The sequence below is a fragment of the Malania oleifera genome, chromosome 2 (genome assembly GCF_029873635.1).
Source record: "Malania oleifera isolate guangnan ecotype guangnan chromosome 2, ASM2987363v1, whole genome shotgun sequence".
Classification (NCBI taxonomy): domain Eukaryota; kingdom Viridiplantae; phylum Streptophyta; class Magnoliopsida; order Santalales; family Ximeniaceae; genus Malania; species Malania oleifera.
In genome coordinates this window covers 27,146,450-27,157,347 of record NC_080418.1, presented here as the reverse complement: position 1 = coordinate 27,157,347, position 10,898 = coordinate 27,146,450, and positions in this window count along the sequence as shown.

The following is a 10,898-nucleotide window of genomic DNA, read 5'->3' as shown; positions in this document are numbered from 1 at the left end:
TATAATAAGTGATATTGGGGACTGTTTGTGCATTTGATTAGGGACCTAAGGTCTTTCTATCCTACTGAAAAAATTCGTTGTCGATCCACCGAAGGATGTTCCCTAAGGTCTCTCTAAGGTCTTGAGCTTATAAGTTCCTACATGCATGCAATGCAGATTATTACAGACCTTTGCCCTATGTTACTATTACAGACCCGAATAAGGCAATAATATAAAGTACAATAATGAGAAAACTTCAGGGTCTTTTTTTCTTCAAGTCTTTATGTATCATCAACTAATTTCGCCAATATGAACCTGCGCACAAACTTGGAAAACATTAAATACGAAGAGTATTTGTCATTATCAAAACTGGGAATGACCCATAAGGTTAACATCTAGGTTCGGGTTCACTACACTCACTAGAAGTATTAGTAGATGTTTTTAAGGCAGTCACTTTCTTCATTCTATTATGCTTATTTAGTCTCTCATTAATAGCTAACTCATAGGTGATAAGTGAACTTATCAATTCATCAAGTTACATAGCCTTAAAATCTCTACCCTCATATATGGTCGTAGCCTTTACTTCCCAAATAGGAGGCAAACCCCTAAGGACTTTCTTAAATCATCTCATACGTAGGATAAGTCTTACTTAATGCATGCAGTGAATTAATGATGTGTGTGAATCTAGTGCACATGCTTTGAATGGACTCACCAGTGTTCGTCTTAAATGTTTCATACTCACTAGTCAACATATCAATCCTACTATCTTTTACATCTTTAGTGCCCTCATAGGTGACCTATAACTTATCCCATATTTCTTTGGCGGAATAACATGTCATAACTCTATTAAATTCATTGACATCAAGTCCACAGTAAAGATTATTCATGGCAGTAACATTTAAACTAACATCATTCATGTCATCATCAGTATATTCATTTTCAGTCTTACGAACTTTAGTTTGACCTTCAATTTTCATAGGAACATAGTTTCCCTTAGAGACAACTCTCCACACCTTTCAATCAATATTCTGAAGATAGATGCGCATCCTCTGTTTCCAGAAGGTATAATTGACACAATTGAAAATTGAAGGGCGTGTGGAAGAGGGTCCCTCAAGGAAAGGGGTTACAGTGTTATGAGCCATCTAGATCTTTTGAAAAATAACTATTAAGTCTAAACTACTAGGCTCTCACACCAATTGTTAGCTTTATTGTAATCCCAAGAGGGGAGGTGAATTGGTAATTAAAAAATTAATCCCCTAGGTCAATCAATGAGTGGTAGTATTACACAAACTTAAGGTCAATCTAGTGCGGATAAAATAAATCAATGTATATTCAGCAGAAATTAAACTGCGCAAGTAATCTAATTAAGCAAGCACAATAAATTTGTAAGGAGAGATGACAACAGATATGTTATCGAGGTTCGACAAACTGTCTACGTCCCGGCCTTGGCTCACAAGCACAAGGATTACACTAAAGCTCACTTAACGGATGGAGCGGCACCTAAATAAACCCAGGTCAATTAGCATAGGGTTGACCTCAACCTTTACAACCAATCCTTCCGAACTGGATTACCACCCCCTCAGGCCACACCTAGAATACGACAGAATCACAATTCAATTTGCGTACAAATATTACGCTTCTCAATCAAGCAAATTTGCACCAGTAATAATCAAAGCACACCAGTAATGTAAGAACAATAAGCTCAATGGTGTATATGTGCAATCAATACTCAAGGTAATAGCTATCTCAAATTAAGCACAAGAGTGTATCAATAAGCTAATCTTTAAAACTATGTAAAGATGAAAATTTCAATCACAGTTTAGGATTTCAAAGATTTGTACCAAGAGTAATCAGAATATCTCAAAAATAATTTCTCAATATCAAAGCACAGAGAGATATTTAAAAATAGGCTTGTAAAAATATTTTTGCACACATAAAAAATACAAGCACAATGTGTCTTCCAATAATAATGCAAAGACCCACTTAGCTATAAAGTTTTCCCACACACAGATTTATTAAAAAAAATCGGTGGAAAAACCTAGCTAAATCTTCAATCCGAAAATCAAATATGCAATAAACCAATGAGGGTTTTTAGCACATTAGAACAATTAATAAGCACTCACAAGGCTTGATTTCTCAACAGAATGATAATATATGAGTGTATAGGGTTTGTAAGAAAAATTAGGGCTTAGGAAATTTCAGAGAATTTTTTGCTTAATCAGTGTGCTAATTAGGTGCTAATCCAAGCAAATGAACTCCTATATATAGACTTGCCCAATTTTATAATCGTTAGGGATATATGGGGTATTATTAAATTTGTTTTAAAACTGTTTAGGAAAATTAACCATGTTTAACCCCTCTTAACCATGGTAAAAATTAAAACAACCCAAGAGTTTCAAGTGTCTAATCCTTGGTTTGGTTGCCTGAACAGACACAACAGAAAAAGTAATTTTTCAACATTCGGGTGCTTGAATAAGGGTTGGGTTTGCTGACCAAGGCGAATTTCCATTTTATCCGAGGTTCGGTCGCCTAGTCCTAAGTTCAGTTTACCGAACTTATATTTTCAGTAGCCCAAGGCAGTTTTGAACGTGTAAGTTCGGGCTACCGAGTTGGTGGAAAAGGTAAGCGTGCGAGTTCGGTTGACCAAGGACGGTGAAGTCCTTTTTGGTTCAGTTGCCCAAAGTCAGGTCAACTATTTGACCTTTCAATGGTTCAGTCGATCGAGGTGATTTGAACACCAAGGTTTGGTCGCCCAAAACCTAACTAATTTAGCCCTTTAGGTCCTAATTCAATTTAACTGATTCCCCAGATAGTATATATGATTTTGGGAACAATATTACGTATAAGTGCAAGGACCTAGGTCATTCTAAGGTCTTTGAGCTTATTGCTTCTACATGCATGATATGCAGTAAATATTACAGATCTTTCCTATTTTACTATTATAGACCCGAATTAAACATAATATAAATTATAACGAATGAATCTTCTGGATCTTTATTCTTCAAGTCTTCATATGCCATCAAAAGATCTTACTACTATGAACCTGCACACAGACTAGATGGACATTAAATACCTGAGTATTTGTCATAATCAAAACTGATTATGACCTATAAGGTCAACTCCTTTTCCTGTTGTGAGTGTTTGGGCGACCGAGCCGTACCGAAACTCTCAGGTTGGCTTAATTTTACCGCGGGTTAATGGGGGTAAAATAGGGGTATTTTTATTAAACTCATTTAAAACAATTTTAATAATTCCCTTGATGTCCCCAACGGTCAAAATTTTGGACAACTCTATATATAGGTTTTCATTTGCAAGATTAAGTAGGGATTAGCAATTTGATTAAGAAAAAAAAAATTTCAAGTGCTCCTCTTTCACGTACAGCTTCAAATACTCTTCCTTTGCTCATTTTTTTGAAAAATAATATTTAGTGAGAGTATTATGAGATATCCCACAAGCTTATACTCTCTAGTGCATGATTGTTTGTTGATTTTTTAAGAGAGTTAAGCTCAAAAGGTTTTTCCCATAGATTTAATTCATAAATCCATTCCATGGAGAAACTTCTATTTGCTTGTGGGTCTTTGCATATTTATTGCAAGACTCTTGAGCTTGTCTTGTGTTTTCTTTGAAGAAAATAATTTTTTACAAGCTTATGTTAAATATCTTTTGAGTTTAATTTTTTACAAATCTTTTTGAGATATTTGCTTATACTGTTGAAATCTTTGAAACCCTATTTGTGATTAATATACTTATACATATTGTTTCAAATATATTATCATATCACACTCTCACAACTTGAGAGTTGCAATACTAACTTCACTGAGCTTATACATTCATATCATACTGAAGTGCATTAGTTATTGCTTGTGCATATCGGTACAAATCTACTTGTATTAGAAACAACTTTATTTGTATGCAAAATTTGAGCTGATTGATTGTATTTCAGGCATGGCCCTGAAGAGGGTATACTCTGCCCTGTTAAGGAGTGTGTTGTAAAGGTCAGGGTCAGCCCTATGAATTTGACCTAGTGCCTTCTCCGCCCCGTAAGGAGAACTTATAAAGGTTGAGGTCAGCCCTGTTAATTTGACCTGATTGTAAACGATGCCGCTCCACTTGTTAAGTGAGCAATAGTGGTAATCCTCAGGCTTGCGAGCTGAGGCGGGGACATAGGCTAGTATTGGCCGAACCCCGATAACATATCATGTATGTACTTTATAATTCCGCAATTTATTTACTTCACATGTATGTTATTTTCATTAGACTATGAATACTGCGCATGATTTAATTTTAGTATATTATAGTTATTTGCGCATTTTGAATTGCATAAATAGACCCTAGGTTGTGTTATACTACTAGGTTGTGTTATACTACTATTGGACATTGAACCTAGGACAAAAATTTTAATACCCAATTCACCCCCTCCCCCTCTTGGGAATACACCAATTTCAACAAATCAATTCTCATCTTAAAAAATGTTTAACATGAAAGTTGTGAGATTTTCTCTTAGATTTTTGTGATACCAAAAACGTCCCATTTGAGTTTCTATAAAAAGTAAAGCCCAAAATACTAAAAGTTGTCTACAACAAAAAAATTCCCTTTATGTTTCTTTCATGGCATTGATGAGTCATTTTCTCAATCAATCAATTCTCATCTTAACATATGTCAACATAAAAGCTATGGTATTTTTCCTTAACTTTCTTTTGATACCAAGAACGTCCCATTTAGAGTTTTCTACAAAAAGTTACGTCTGAAATACTGAAGGGTGTCTGCGGCAAAAATCCTAGATTCAGTCGACCGAACCTCAGTTCAGTCAACCGAAGTTCATCCTGGTATGATCCGGTCGACTAGATCATTAGGTTAGTCGACCAAGTCGAGCTAAATTATAAAATTGTCTTGGATTCAGTCGACCGAACCTTAGTTCAATCGACCAAACCTCTTGGGTTTCGCTAATAACGGTCAGAAAACGGCCATAAATTTTGAAATTAAACATTATTTTATCTCCCAACAATCATATAACGGCTATATCTTGATTTTGCCTATAAATACAAAGCTTTAAGACTTGGAGAAGAATGATAATCCATCTTGAGAGCATATATGAATATTCTTTTATTATTGAGCTTCATTGACACACTTTTTCACTTCATTTTAAAATTTATCCTACTCTTGTTTTGAAAACACTTTTGAAGAAAATATTTTGAAGTACTATTTAAAACTTTGAGCATCTTTTATACTCACATTCATTACATCAAAGCTATCTCACTTTTCATATTTCAAAAGTCTATTTTGAGAAAATCATTTCCATAATCTATTGAGCTTCATCTTCAAATCATTTAAGAGTGCATTAGAAATATTTGTATTTGTACTTATCAGCTCTTAAAGGAGCATCCATTGTACACCAAACTTTATTTCCATTCATTTCTTTATGGTTCGGATTTTGAACCGTGCCAAGTGAGGGTATATCACTTGGAGAGGTATCTCTGCCTATAAGAAGGGATTACGGGTGTGAAGTGTACTGAGTAAGGGTATATCGCTTGGAGAAGCTTCTCCACCTAAAAGGAGGGATTGTAGTGACAAATCCACCCTAGTTTAAAGGAGTAAGATAGTGGAAATTCTCAAGTGGTTCTCTTGAGGCAAGGATGTAGGCAGGTATAGCCAAACCTTGTAAATCACGGTGTCATTCTCTTTATCCCTACACTTTTTAAATTTCGCACGTGCATGTTTATATTTATATTCTTGTAATTATTGTACATGATTTAGATTTGTTGTTAGTATTGATAGGGAATCAACTAAATAGTTGTTAAATTTTTAAATACACAATTCACCCCTCCCCCCTCTTGGAATAACACCAATCCTAACAATTGGTATCAAAGCCCAATTAATATAAACTTAACTGTATTTGTATAAAGATTTTATGGCTCATATTGGTGTATCCCCGTTTTGTGAAGATCAATCATTTACAAAGCCTCCAATGTTTTGTGATTGTTCAAGGGAACTATGTTCCTATGAAAATTATTAATAATAAAGAATTTCCCAAACTAGAAAATGAGATGAATGAAAATGACATTGGTTTAATGCAAATCAATTTTAGTGCTATGAACATATTGTATTGTGTTTTAGATACTAACGAATTTAATAGGATCATGACTTGTACAAGTGCTAAGGAATTTTGGGAAGAACTTGATAAGAGATATGGAGAAACCAAGGAAAAGAAGGCTACCACGTGGGATGATTCGAGCTCAAGTGATCAAGAAGGAGAAAGTCGTTCCTTTATAGCATTAACCGATGAAGAGGTACATTCTTCTCCTTCCACTTCATTTAATGATTCATGTAATGATTCTTGTGATGAATCCTATGATAAATCATGTGATGAATCTTGTGATGAAATCATGTTATCTTATGAGGAACTTCAAAAGGAATTTATTAAGACTCATAATGTTCTAATTAAGATAACCAAACGATACACTTCATTGAAAAATGAGAATAAAGTTTTAGTGAAAAATTTTGAATCTCAAACTTTTGTTAAAAAAGAAAAGGACTTAAAAATTAAGAAGTTAGAGAGTAAGGTTGAAAAAGTAACGAAAGAACTAGAGGACCTAAGATCCCAAACCATTATTGAAAATAAGAAGGATTTGGAAATAACAAGATTAGAAAACAAGGTCAAAGACTATCCTATCATCTATACATTTACAAGAGGTAAAGAAAACTTTGATAAGCTAATAGGCTCACAAAAGATGACTTCAGACAAGGAAGGCATAGGATTTAATAGCAAAGAAAATAAGAAAAATAAAGTCTTTATTTAGGATATTTTACAAAATAATCAAAATTCTATGCTAGCACCTCATCAAATGCATATGCTCACACTACGTGCTTCTTGTGTAAAAAAAAAAGAGTCACATCAAATTTGGTTGCCCACTTAAAAGGAAATGTGTGAAAACCAAAGAGGTTTGGAGAGTCAAAGAACCACCGGGTTTTAACTCGTCGAAACTCAAAGGAGAATGGGTACCCAAACGAACCACAAAATGATTCTTCCTTAGGATTAAGAACTAAGTAGATTTAACCATCCCTAAATGAAAAAGGGATAGTGATATATAACTAAATGCTTGGGAAGTGGTTTGCTCTTAAAAATTTCAAATCCTAGTATACACTGTTGATATACTAAGAATCTTAGATAATCAAGTCAATATGAAAATTCAAGTGATATATCTAATTTGATTGCTTAACGTATATATCATAATGATTGGTTAAAGTATGAAAATATTGGCTATAGCATGCTAACTTTGAACTGAAAAGGAATGAAATAATATTTGTCTAAATGGAACATTAGTCTCCACATAAATCCATATCATTCCTTCGAAATGTTCAAAGTAAAGGTTAAGGGCTTAACTAGTTACAATAGAAATATTTTTTTTCTGGAACCTTATATTTCTGAAATAAATAACATAGATTATCTACTCCTAAAATAAAATCTCAGAAACATGCTCGAGTAAATCCACTTCCAATGGACAAATGTGTCTTTATTTGTTAAATGAGTCTTAATGCTTTATTCATGCTTAAATGTGAATATCTAAAGTAAAAACATATTTTGTCCATTGCACAAGTTTGAACTTTAGGAAATTAATCTTATACTATGTATCATCTAACCCTAAACTCATCTTGGAGCCTTATTGCTTAATCATATTCAAGGGCTTTCAAAACTCATCCACATGTTAGATAATTTAGTCATCACTGGAAGTTCACGATATCAAACTCTACTAGTGAATCCTTCTCATGCATAATCTGTCAAATGCTTACTAAAATCCTCTCACAATCAAATTAGAAACATCTAAAAGAGGATTCAAGGTCTTCATCAAATCAAAGCAAATATTTCCTCTGTGTTTAATCATCAATAAATCTTTTGGCTACGAATAATATAAAAAGTCTTCTCTTCTATAGGAACTCTTTACAAATGTGCTTAATCACCTAATGCAAAATTGGTTGATTGTAGAAGCTTCCCACCAACCATCAAGATTTTTTTTTCTCAAGATGTTCGTTGGTCTAAGGGCCAATCCAGGTGCCCCATGCTTCCTTCTTTTTTCTTTTTTCTTTTTTCTTTTTTATTTTGTCTTTTTTTCCCTTTTTTTCTCCAAATACAAGGATTGTCACTTTAAGCAAACTTCTCCTACCTGACACACCAATATGTTAACCTCAAAAATCATACCCTGATTTCTGCATCCACATATCATGGTGATCACCACAACCAAGAGAAAAGAAAGAACTTCAAAGACCCCTACGGTGGAATGTTCTCTGATGCTCAAGTCAATAGCGAGTATATGTAATCATAGTATTTCTTAGATTATTATAGGATATCCTTACCTCAACTAAGACCCTCCTTTTAAACATAGGCCTTCCCATTTATAATGTCCTCCACAATCGCCTATTATGTTATATCATTTACATAGGAATAACCGTTTGTCTCCTTTGACCGAGTTTTGGTTCACATATTATTTTTATCCCCTTCAAAACTTGACAGTAAAAAAGTATGATTAGATTAGCAATTTGGCATTTGGTTCAACAAGATACCACAGGGGGTTCGTCAAATTTGACCACTATTCCTTACCTCATTTAAAGACAAGTTTATTCAATAAATTTGTCAAACAACCAAACCAAAAGCAAGCCTCAAGTCCCACTAAGTGGAGTCAGCTATATGAATCCTTTTACACCAATTTATGCGATCATAAACCATTTTCTTTAACAAATTCGGTGCTATTAAATCTTTATTATCTCATTTCAAGTTATTTTAGGTCTATCCCTAGTTCTTTTACTATCTCTCACACTAAACTAACTCACTCTTCCTTACTAGCGCACACTATGTGATCTGCATTACAAGTATCCAAACCATCTAAGTCATCCCTTCCTTATCTTCTACAGGAGCTACACCCAACTTACCACAAATATACTCATTTCTTAATTTATCTTTCAATGTTATAACACTCGTCCATCTAAACATTCTCATCTCGCCAACTTTTACATTTTGACTATATTGTTTTTGAGTTACATAATATTTTGATCCATATAGCATAGCTGATCTTATAGTCATCCTATAAAACTTCCCTTTTATTTTTAAGGGTATTCTATGATCACAAAGCGCACTTGAAACACTTCTCCATTTTACCCAACCTGCTTTAACTATATACTTTACATCCTCTTCAATTTCTTCTTTAACTTGCATAATAGATTTAAGATATTGAAATCTACTAGTATTATTGATTTCTTCATCATCAAGCTTAACTTCATCTCCAATATTCTTCCTACCATTACTAAAATTACATTTCAATATTTTGTCTTATTCCTACCTACCCTAAAGTCTCTAGATTAGAACTTCTCTCAATAATTCTAACTTAAACTCCACTCCAAGTTTACTTTCATCATTCAAGACAAAATCATTTGAAATCAACAAAGACCACGGATTCTCATTTTGTATACTCCAAGTTGGTCGATCAACCACTAAAGCAAAAATGGAGTGTTTTGGTAATGCTACCATATCGATATCCTTCTTTCCTAAATGAGCTCACAACTATTTACCTCTTTAATTCCTGATACTAAAAGTAGAGAGTTAGGTTTACGTTTGCTCATCTGAAAATATGCAAAATGGAGAAAGAGTGAAAGATAAAAAATAATAATAATAAATAAATAAATAAAGCAATATTAAGTGGGTAACAAATTGACATCTTTACAATTACTCCTATTTGGGCCTTTGAATGAGCATGCCAGCAAGCTTCTAAAAGGGCTTAATCAAAACTTATGAACAAGTTCAAAACAAGCATGTTAACTGTTCACAAGCCTACACCGCCAATCACAGCCTTGTTCAACAAGCTTGATAATTGCTTATTTATGCAAATGGACAACCTGAATTACCAAGCTCTTCATGAACTCAGTTTATTTGCAGCGCTCAACAGGGCTAACCTGGGAAGTATGATGAGAAATAGGATGCTTTTTTAGGTTAGGAGTCGAGCCAATTCAAAACATATTTTTCAGTTAAAACACACACACACACACACATACTACGATGGATAAGAGCTGCCATGAATAGCTTAATTGAAACAAGAATGAATATCTGAAATAAACATGAAGTGAATATCTGAAATAAACATGAAGAGTTGTGTTAATGCTAAACATGGTTCTAAATAATGGTATCGGTTCTTGTCACAATACCGGTGGTGGTGTAAGCATTTGCAACTTTTTACTACTTTATTGATTATAAGCGAAGTCAAAACTGAGAAATCTTAAATATAATATATATAAAACACCATCTTTTGTACTCTTAGTCTCTAATGGTACGTTTGCTTGAAAAAAATAGAGCATATAATGTTCATATGTTAAACAAGAACAAAAATGCAAACAATAGAAGTATTTGTCACCAAACTAGGTGTAAAAATAAAATAAAATAATAAAACTGAAAGAACTTAGAATACAAACACATAAGTTAATGAGAGAAAAACTTGGGCTTATTTTAATGGAAGTTATTAAAAAAAAATGCACACTAAATGTCAAGGAAAATAAACCCAAAAATAAAGTTTTTACAATAATAATAATAATAATAATATCACCAACTAAATAAACTAACTTAATATTGAGTTTCTAAACTTCAATAAAGGGAAAAGGGAAAGGGATAATGCAAAAAAAGGGCTCAACCTGTTTTAGTCATTCACAGCTAATCTAGCACTCCTAACAGCTTGTAACAGCTAGAACGGCCCATAACAGAACCTAACAGCCATTACAGTTGTAAATTGGAGCACCTCCAAGATATTGCTCCATAACGGTCTCAAAAGCCACCAAGACTGTTACATAACATCTGTAGCGGTCATTACACTGATTTTTTTTTTATCCAAAATAAGCTCACAACTCTTACCTCAACCCTAGATGTTAAGTGTAGTTAGGCTTAT